At 36.7% G+C, this 11,114-nt stretch overlaps 1 protein-coding gene across 6 annotated transcripts in view; it reads left to right on the top strand.

Annotated features, from left to right (window-relative positions):
* Positions 1–11,114, top strand: part of PDZRN4 (PDZ domain containing ring finger 4) — a 415,958-nt gene that overhangs the window by 156,423 nt on the left and 248,421 nt on the right. The gene's annotated exons all lie outside the window — the stretch shown is intronic.

Genomic DNA, 11,114 nt, shown 5'->3' with positions numbered 1-11,114 from the left:
GATGGACCTAGAGTCTGTCATACAGAGTGAAGTAAGTCAGAAAGAGAAAAACAAATACCATATGCTAACACATATATATGGAATCTAAGGGGAAAAAAAAGGTCATGAAGAACCTAGTGGTAAGATGGGAATAAAGAAACAGACCTACTAGAGCATGTAGTTGAGGATATGGGGAGGGGGAAGGGTAAGCTGTGACAAAGTGAGAGAGTGGCATGGACATACATACACTACCAAACGAAAAATAAATAGCTAGTGGGAAGTAGCCACATAGCACAGGGAGATCAGCTAGGTGTTTTGTGACCACCTAGAGCGGTGGGATAGGAAGGGTGGGAGGGAGGGAGACGCAAGAGGGAAGAGATAAGGGAATATATGTATATGTATAACTGATTCACTTTGTTATACACCAGAAACTAACACACCACTGTAAAGCAATTATACTCCAATATAGATGTTAAATAAAAAAGAAAAACAAAAACCAGTATGCCTGGTTATATAATTTTCTCCTGCTACATTCAACTACTCAGGAAGGAATATTAAGAAAGCAGATGGTTGTGTTCATCTGGAATTTGAGTTTTGCAAAGAGAGTACTATCAAGGAGGAGAGAAACCATGTAGTTGAAAGTATTATTATAATAATAAACTTTGGCTTGTAAGTTGGAGAATGAAGCCAGGGGGAAGTTGAGAGAAGATGAAAACTTTGTGGGTCCAGTACCCTGTGGACCATAACATTGTAAAGAGAGTACTATTTGAATAAGGAAGAGAAAAGTATAGGAAGCTGTGATTCCACAGTGGAATGTTTGCATTTCAGATTTGGAGACGGTGCAGATTCTGTTGACGATAAAATCTCGGGTATGATCCAGAGAAAGTATACTGAGGTACTGTGAAGGACAAGATCATCTGAGACAAGGAGGCCAAGAACTTGAGAGTCTATTAAATTGGATGGATAAGCCTGATTGCTGATCAAGTTATCAAGACTGGATAAAGTTTGAATGACAAAGAAGACAAGGCCCAGAGCTAAATTCGTGAATCAAGGGAAATGACCAAGAAATGAGTAACAATGGCTCCAAAGAGGTGGTGAGGGCAGAATAGCAAGTTTTGCAAGAGGCAGATGAATAAAGGGTCTGGAAGTGGAAATTGGGGTGGGTAGGGCTAAGAAGGAAAATTTCTCTACCTCATTGACCTGAAGTACATGAAATAACAACAACAACAAAAATAACAATGAAATAGCTATCGAGAACTTACTGTGAGTCAAGTTCCTGTTCAAAATGCTTTATGTGGATTCACTCATTTAATCATTACATAACCCTTTGAGAAGTAAGGACTGTTAATAATATCCCCATTTTAGTAAACTGAGGCAACAAAAATTTAAGTAACTTTGCCATAGACAGACAGCTAGTAAGTGAAGCAACCAGGGTTCGAATACTGGCAGCCTGACTTCAAAGCTAGTGCCTCTAAACCACTGCATGGCTGCCTTAGTCCTTAATTGGGAAGGGAGAGAATTAACATTTCTGAAGGAGAATGTGTTCACTGGGTTTCAGGTTGCTCTGGGACCATTTGGTATCAGTAAGGTAAAGCTCTGAGATAGGAAAGCCTACGTCTCAGACCCATGCTGCAGTCCAGGCCTCCCTGTAACCCTTTCTTTCTTGGCAGCCACATGCTGCAGCACAACAGCGTCTCACACCCCCTCATCTACAGCCACCCAACCTTGAACCTGGGTGGGACTCCATCTGAACTTCTGCTTTGCCAGTTGTTGGAGCAGACTGCTTGGTCCATGACTAGGGAGAGCTCTGCCCCTCAGTGGTCTGACAGCAGTTTCTGCCACTTGGTTCTCAGACCATTGCTTGTTGCTTGCATGCTGGATCCTGTTTTCCAGTCTTCCACTCTGCCTCCTTTCCTGTCTTCAGTCAATTCAGACTTTCTTCATTCTCATTTTGCTTTTACTCTGTCCTCCATGGCAAATCCCCAGTATGGCTTGCAATTTGATAAAAGAAAAAATAATTATGGACTATCTTGTTATCTTTTATTCCCATAGCATTCCACCAGAAAATCTCTCCAGTTCTCACTGGCTATTGAACATTCAGTGTTTCCAAGTCCTATTAAATAGTTTGTATTTGAGAAGAGCTATGTGAATGAAAGTATAACATGATTTGTGTAGTTTATAATATTTTACTTTGCTTTGATCTGACTATCATGGTACCCCAACAATCTTTGTTGGCTCAAGCTGGATACACTTCTCATATCTAGTTATTTTTGTGTGAGGTGCAAACTGAACTGACAATTTGGACAATTAAGCATTCTACAACAAGCATTCTACAACACTAGTCCAAAGTGAAATTTCCCTCTTTCTAATTCCACTGGGCTTTCAAGTTGCTGACAGGGACCTCTATTACTTAGCTTCATGTCTACCCTTCTATTGATAGTGTTTTTGTTATTGTTTTCAGTTATGCACACCTCTTAGGCAGAGGCCATCCTTTCTCTGGAAGACTTCAGTAAACCTTTGCCTCTTAATTAGCATTTGAGTCTCTGGGAGCCTGTAACACAGACTTTGCTAGCATCTCACCAATCTGAGTCCATCAGAATAGTATCTTTCACAGGCCTTCTTGCTGCTGTGTTTTCATTATTCTCAGGTTTTTTTCCATGTTTTTGTTTGGTTTGGTTTTCTTTGCTCTTTAATACTGAGAGTCTGTCTTTGGTAGCACACAAAATGTAATGAAGCTTTGGAAGTATTCAGTGAAAAGTTAAAAAGAGAAAGAGAGAGAGGAAGAAAGAAAGAAGCCAAATTGATGGGTGTTGTTCTAAATGCAGATGGCACTGATTAGTTTGCTGAGATCCTTCTCTGAAATAAGCTCAGTACCATCACCTTCTTATCTCCGAATCAGCCTTCCTGCCAGAAGTGATGGCTGGGACAATGCAGATGGCTCTCAAATAGGAGCTTCTCTCAGAACCCAGTCCTTATCACAGCTTTGACTGGCAAAGGCTGTCATTCTTGCTGTCACTCACAGTGGGTACACAATAGATCCTGTCTGCCTTGCACATCATAGATAACTAGACTAACGGGGGCTGTATTTAATTCCTTGGTTAAAGAAGAAGCGAAAAGATAAATCACTGATTATACAACATCTGATTTTCCTTTAATTTACTTGTCACTGAAACTGTAACCTTGTGTTCTAGATCAGTTAAATTGGTCAGCATCCCTAATAGAAACCTCCATTTTAATAAATTTTTCTCAAACTACCACATATTTAAAAGTCATGTATGTGACTCTTTCAACCCTGTGTCTGTGTAACAGTCTTTCCTTGGAAAAACAGCACCATGACTTTGATGTGCTTTGGAATTCTTATCCTAACGTTTTAAAATAAAATGAGCACTAATGATCTTGATAGGGCATTCTTGAAAAAAAAAATTGGTTAAGTAAAAATGAAAATATGAAGGTATTAAACATAAAGGTATTTTGTGTGGAAGTCTACTGTTTATACAATACTCTGAATGGTGACAGCAGAGGATTCATTTACACATCTAAAGCAGCTTTGTATATTGACAAAGAAGGTGTTCAAGGCAGAACCATAAAATAATCACTATGCCCATTTGCTACCATGTTATGTTATATGTCACAAATGTTGTACTCCTCATAATATATTAAAATAATCTGATAAAAGGAGCAGTAACTCTTAGCGAGGTTAATTATGGAGTTTTTGAAAAGCTAATTAATGATGCCTGACCTGATTTGTTATGCTGTTGAAAGAAGGTATTGAAGATTTTAAGATATGCAAACACTCCGTAGTATACAATAAAACATATTTATAATGTTTGCCCAGGATATTGGTTTTTTCACCAGATTGCTACACTGAGAAAGAAGAGGCTAATATTACTTTATGGATATTTCTTTGCTCAATGGTGGGAAAATAGCCACCATATTCAGGAAGATACATGAAGTTAATGTGCCCAAAATGTAGACGTATGAATTTTACTGGAGAGTATGACTATGAACATGACTTTTGATATCCTAACCAAACTAATGTGGTAGCTTTACCTGGGTATCTAATTTCTAGTCATATTATTATAGTTTTATGCTGATGTCCATTTATCCAGAGAATTTTAACTAAAAGAAAGGCATTGCATGGTTTATTAAAATGTTAACTGGAATAAGAGTTCTTTTCGGAAATAGCATACACAAAACTACTTATAGGATAAGGCATTTAAAAAAGTATTCTTTTAGAAAGAATCATAACTCTTTCAAAGATTTAAATATCTGCATGCAAATTAAGGAGATATTTCTCCTCATTTAACAGTTCTCATTCAGAAATATTTATTGTGTGCCTATGAAAGACAAAATCTATTGCTCTTACTATTCAACAAATGTGGCCAATAATATGCCTGATTCTACACATTATCCCCTAGAATAATGTGTGTGTCAACTAAAGGCTGGTTCATTTTGGCATGTGAGATACAGAGAAGAGGAAGAAAGAGTTAAAAAATAGAAGCTTTGGGAAAGGAGAATAATGCTCTTGCAAGTGTGTCAGCACTTGTAAAATCAAAAATGAAAAAAAAGGTGTTATTCTGCCTGAAGCCCAGCAGTGCTCTTATACTGCTGTTGCAGTGACCATTATAGCTTACTGGCCAGCTCAGGGATTGGTTAACTTTGAGTCAAATACCACACCACTCCCCACCTGGTCCAATCAGTGGCCAACTCCACGTAAAGACCAGGCTGTTACTACTTCCCAGGAAACAGGGCTATGTACAGGGAAGTGGCAGCCAGAAGAAGAATTTGAACTTGATAGTCATGTGACTGATGTGTCCAGAGCATCATTTCTCTTATATATGTGAATCTGACTCTGAGAGAATTTGAGAATTTGTAAATTTGTACTCACTTCTGTACTGGAGAAATGTGATCTCTACTCTGCTTCTCTATCCCTGTCAAGTGTTTTCAGTTTCTTAACCAGTACCCAAAGTAGAGGCGGTCCAGGTCAGAGCTGCATCCCTCAAAGAAGAAGGTCAATATTACCAAAAATGGGTAAGGTGACTGGACTACCTAAGGCTAAGAAGTATGGGGTCTCCAACCTGGCCATGTCCTAGTTCTGTACAGTAACTTGCGAATTTAGGGATGGCATGTAGCATTCAGAACTCCAAGGGTGGGCAGGCTGCAGGAACAATGGAGCCTTGCCCCTGGATTTTGATTTTATATGTAGGTGCGTTCTTCAGAGGAAGCTCAGAGGATTTTCGTAGCCTGTCCAGTTTATCATATTACAATAATTATCATCTTGTGTCAGTTTTTACAGTTTCTGCTCTTCTTTGTATGAGCCATGTCTTTGTTTACGTGAAAACCTCTCAGATGACCTTGATCCCAGGATTAAGCTTCCTTGGTCACCTGCCAGGATGAAAATGAAGTCATTTCTTGGAATCCAATAAAGTTAAATAATCTTTGACCCTGTCCTCTCCTGGAATAGACAATACCAAGACTATAATGGATGCTGGGCTACCAACATAGAGGACTTAGTTGAAGCCTCAGGATTCATTCTCTTCCTAATGAATTCACTTTCTTACTAATATGATGTGGATGACTACTCACAATAAGAAAATAACTTGAGAAAAGGTTGTTTCCTTAGACATATACCGTATCTAGATATGTGCCTACAGCATATAATTTTGTTATTTAGACAGGACTGATTGATGTTTGTTCTGATCATTTATTTCCACATTCCACTTCAATAATAAAATAGAACCTAGTAGTACAGTAAATTAGTTCATTCATTTATTCATCTAGTGTTTATCTAGTGCTAACTATTCCAGTTCTCATAAATCTCAAAATTATGAGGTCCACAAGCAATGTATGTAGGTTAGCATTTTGAACTTATTTTAACAGAATGAAAATGTTAATGTGAAACTCTTGTAGCATTAATTTTCCATTTTGAATATTATTCAAAGGATTCTTTGTAGTGTATGCAGCAAAAATGCCATGGGTCACAATAGATCAGTCATTTTTGTTTTGTTTTCTTTTGGTTTTAGTTATATAACTTATGCAGGCATAGTCCTGCATTGGGAAAAGGAGGGAATTATCCATACCCTGGCTCTATTAACCAGGTTGGACAAATTTTAGTGCACTTGACAGATAACATATATATTGGCAATGGAAATGTATCACTCTCTTTAGCACTATACCTATTCTTTTTGGTTGCAGAATGCTAGCAGGAACTGTGTTAGTTATCAATCACTGCATAACAAACTTAAACAACAAAGGCTTATTTATTTCACACAGTTCCTTAGGGTGAGGAGTCTGAGAGCAGTTTAGCTGGGTAGTTCTGGTTCATTGTCTCCCATGAGGCTGCAGTCAAGGTGTAGGCCAAGGCCGCAGTGATCTAGAGGCTTGACTGGGGCTAGAGAATCTGCTTTCTACCTCACTCCTACGGCTCTTGGCAGGAGGCTTCAGTTCCTTCCTGGCTGTTGGTTGGAGGGCTCAGTTCCTTGCCACAAGGTCCTCTCCATAGGGCTGCTCATCACATGGAAACTGGCTCCTCCCAGAGTAAATGATCCAAGAGAGAGAGTGATTGATTAGACAAATAAGAGCTACAGTGTTTTCATAAACCCATCCCAGAAAGCATATATCATCACTTCTGCCATATTCTATGGTTAACACAGACAACCCTGGTACATTGCGGGAAGAGATTACATAAGAGATCACATACCAGGAGGCAGGGATCATTGGGGGCCATATTGGAGGCTGGGATCAAAGACTTCTGATCCAATTCCCAACTGTTTTCTGGAGAAGTCTGACCAAATTAGGCCTCTCTTTAAAGCAGTGATTCTCAAAAGAGATGGTGAGGTACAGAGCTGGAAAAGCATGTTCACATTATAGTGTAATTTTATATTTTAAAGTGAGAAAACACACTGTTTTTAATATGGGCTACAGAAAATTAAATTTAACTATTATCCTTCTTTGTGGAAATATACAAGTACATGCATGTTAGTGATTTTTTAGGGGAAAAACTTGACTTAGAATCTTAGCGTGTGGAGGGGATTTTTATTTTTATTTCAAGGAGCAAGGTATTTTTTAATGCTGAAACTAAAGCAAAATTAGAAACTCATGGTGAAAACATAGACCAATTATTAGACTTGTTATCAATTACTCTTCTTAATCATTTCATGGTGCTTTGATTAATAAAGATTTGTTCAGGTTTAATAAAGAAGTTAGTTAAAATATTTGTATCAAATCATGTAAAGATATCAAGGATTTCTGGGAGCCTTATAGTATATAGATCTAAAAATAAATTTTAAAATATTATTGTAAAATTTTTCAGTCCTAAAATACACAAATATTATAAGATAGTATATGTCTACTCATTATTAACACAGCCATTTTATATGTGATTGCTTCAAGCTAAAGCAGCTTCCGTGAGTTGGGATCTATACCACAGATCAAGGAAGCTGATTATATTATTCTGTTATAGTGGAACAGCAGGAAGGGTTCAATGAGGCTATTTATCTTAAATTATATTTTCAACTTGACCTCATTAAATTTTTCTCCTTCTGTTTGTCATTGTTAGGCTTACTATTTTTCATATTTCCTCTCGGTCCCTGTTTAAATTGTCCTTTAGAAATATTTCTGCAATGGAGAGTTCATTATTTCTCTAGTGACAACATATCGAATGCCCTAATGCACTGATTTCATTGTGCCTCATGAACTACATTTAGAAAAATTCAGGTAAATTTCTTAGTTGCTATTTCTTAGAAAATCATTAAATGTCAAAAGCTATTTTTCTGTTTATTCATGTCTATTTTCAAATTTATTTGTAAAGTGTCCTTAGGAGAGAAGTTGCTGCAGTCTAACAAGCGAAAAACATCTCTACTTTTTTGCATAGATTTTGTTTTTCAGAGTGGAAAAATAAATAGGAGAAGGGGGAATTTTTTTCTCTAACAGATGACCTAAATTTCTGTTGCAATGAAGCTGATCTGTTTTCTGTGAATTTTTGTAGTAATTAATCTATTTTTCAACTATTGTGTATGTAACATGGGAGTAAATATATATTTTAAATATCTCACGTAAGTATCAATACGGGTATAATTTTGATTTGAAAATAAAGTCAATCTAAATGAAGTGCAGTTTTCAAGCATCCTTAAAAAAGAAAGGAAAAAATGAAATGTAATCAGATGAGCCAATGTTATTAGACACAATGACTGGAAAGACTAAAGCAACTCATAATCAATTAAAAAGAAAAGGGCCATTAAACTGGAGAATCCCAACAATCAAGTGGAGACATTTCAGGCTCTTCAGGCATCACTGCTGGAATAAGTACGTTATCACACTAAGCTTTTAAGAAAGGCTGTTAAATTTTTACCAACTTTAATCTGTTTCATTTTTGTGTTTAAAGGATGGGAGTTGCATTAAAATAAAAATTCCATTTGGGTTATTATCTCCCCAGCTGTCTGTACAGACCATGGGGCTGGCCAGAGAATATTCTCATTATGTGTGTGGAGCAGTTACCTAGTGATTGATGCTGCATTAATGCACAGTGCAGACGAGGTCCTTTTGTTACTGAATATTAGACAAATTAGTTCTTATAAATTCATGACCCACCGTCCCCCTCCTGGTTAGTGTGTCTTCCTCCTCCTTCTCTCAGTTCCCTATCCATCTCCCCTGCCTTGCTGCTGGGCACCTGACTTGACTGCCATGGAGAGTTAATATTGCTAGTAACCTTCAGTGGAAATGAACCGAGGCAGCAGGAGGTGGAGTTTGACAAAGGAAGGGGAAGAAAACAGACGTTGGTCCTTCCAGTCACACAATGTACAACAAGGTTCTAGTCATTTTCCAAGATACCTCAGTGTAGTCATGACAAATGAGTGTTTTGCTGTCATATAGTTTTCCTTCCCCCACTTTATGTGAGGAACCATTTATCTTCTCAATTGCTTAAAATTTACTTTTGTCAGGGTAGGGAGAGAGGGGTCAAAAAAAATTTTTAGACAGTTTCTTTAACCATGAAACACAGTATGGGAATGGGTATACCTTCCTTCCTTTTGCCCAAAATGTTTGTATTGGAATTCTTCCTGGAATTGTTTGAAAAAGCAGTCCAGATACTAAAACTGAAAAGTAGATTTCTGGGCATGATCAATAGTTTCCCATTGGATTATGTGTCATATATATGTGTTTTGTTGTGAAAAGGTATGCCATTGATTATCAAATGTTTAGAGTTCTAAAAATATATCATTACATGTGTAGTACTAGAAGAAAATATTTTGTGCTAAAGCTTAGTGTTTTCACATTAAATCTTGAATATGGCAAATTTCCAGTTGTTCAGATGATGAATCAAGCACAGAAAAGTTAACTTAGCCAATGTTACCTAGTTAAAATAGATCCTGAACCTGTCTCCTGAAAAAGTGGTCTATAGCCTATATTTGATTTATGAATGAAAATGAATTAAAATTTATGTTATTTTCAGTTCAACAGTTTGGCTATCTCTGAGGATTTGTTTATGCAGCTTCTTAATGTTCTAAATTTTAGTTTCTAATACAGTAAATACCGATATGTAAATATTGTTATATTTATTTGATAAACATTGATTATAGTCCACTAACTAAAAGCTTGATGGATCCTGCCTGAATAATTTTTTTAAGTGTACAATTCAGTGTTTTTTGGTATATTTAAAGGATTGCACAATAATCTCTGCAATCTAATTTTAAAACACTTTTGTTTTCCTAAAGGAAACCCCACACTGTTAGCAGTCATTCCCCACTTCCCTCCAACATCCTCCTACTAACCTACATTCTGTCTCTATAGATTTGCTTATTCTGCACATTTCATATCAATGGAATTACAAAACTCATACAGTATGTGGTCGTTTGTGTGTGGTTTCCTTCACTTAGCATAATACTTTTAAGGTTTACCCATTTTCTTGCACATATTAGTACTTTAATTTTTAAATTGTCAATTAGTATTCCATTGTATGGATAGATCACATGTTGTTTATTCACTTATTGGCTGATGAACATTTGGGTTGTTCCTACTTTTTGGCTATTATGAATTATGCTACAGTGAATATATATGTACAAGGTTTTATATGGACATTTGATTTCATTTTTCTTTGGTATATACCTAGGAGTAGAATTTCTAGATCATATGGTATCTCTATATTTAACCTTTTGAGCAAATGCTAACCTGTTTTCCGTAGCAGCTGCACCATTTTACATTCACACCAACAGTGTGTGAGGATTTCAATTTCTCTATATCTTACCAATACTTGTTTTTGTGTGTCTTTCTGATTATAGCCATCCTAGTGAGTATGAACTTGTGTCTCATTGTAGTTTTGATTTGTATTTCCCCAATGATTAATGATGTTGAGCATTTTTTATGTGCCTATTTGCCATGTGCATATCTTCTTTGGAGAAATGTCTATTCAAATCCTTGGCGTATTTTAAAATTAGGTTATTTTTCTTTTTATTGTTGAGATGTAAAACTTCTTTATATATTTTGGATATAAGTATCTTATCAGATATATACTTTGCGAATATTTTGTTTCATTCTATGGATTGTCTTTCATTTTCTTGATGGTATTGTTTGCAGCGCAAAAGTTTTAAATTTTGAGTAGCCCAATTATATTATCTTCTATCTTTTGCTGTTTGTGCTTTAAATGTTATTTCTAAGAAACGATTACCTAACTCAGTCACAAAGATATACTCCTGTTTTATTCTAAGTAGTTTTAGCTCTTAAGTATATTGCTAAATTTTATTTGAAACACTCTTTAAAGGATACCTTGTGGTGTAGGCCTAATTCTTTTTGGCTTTTGGCTATTTTTTTTTTTTTTCTTTTGGCCGTGCAGCGCAGCTTGTGGGATTTTAGTTCCCCCACCCGGGATTGAACCCAGGCTCTCAGCTGTGAGACCACAGAATCTTAACCACTGGACCACCAAGGAATTCCCTAATTCTTTTTTTTTTTTTTAACATCTTTATTGGAGTATAAGTGTTTTACAATAGTGTGTTAGTTTCTCCTTTACAACAAAGTGACTCAGTTATACATACACATATGTTCCCATATCTCTTCCCTCTTGCGTCACCCTCCCTCCCACCCTCCCTATCCCACCCCTCTAGGTGGTCACAAAGCACCGAGCTGATCTCCCTGTGCTATGCGGC

The sequence above is a fragment of the Physeter macrocephalus genome, chromosome 6, assembly GCF_002837175.3.
Source record: "Physeter macrocephalus isolate SW-GA chromosome 6, ASM283717v5, whole genome shotgun sequence".
Lineage (NCBI taxonomy): Eukaryota > Metazoa > Chordata > Mammalia > Artiodactyla > Physeteridae > Physeter > Physeter macrocephalus.
Note: the sequence above shows the minus strand (reverse complement) of the source record. Positions and strands in the feature narration are given on the sequence as shown.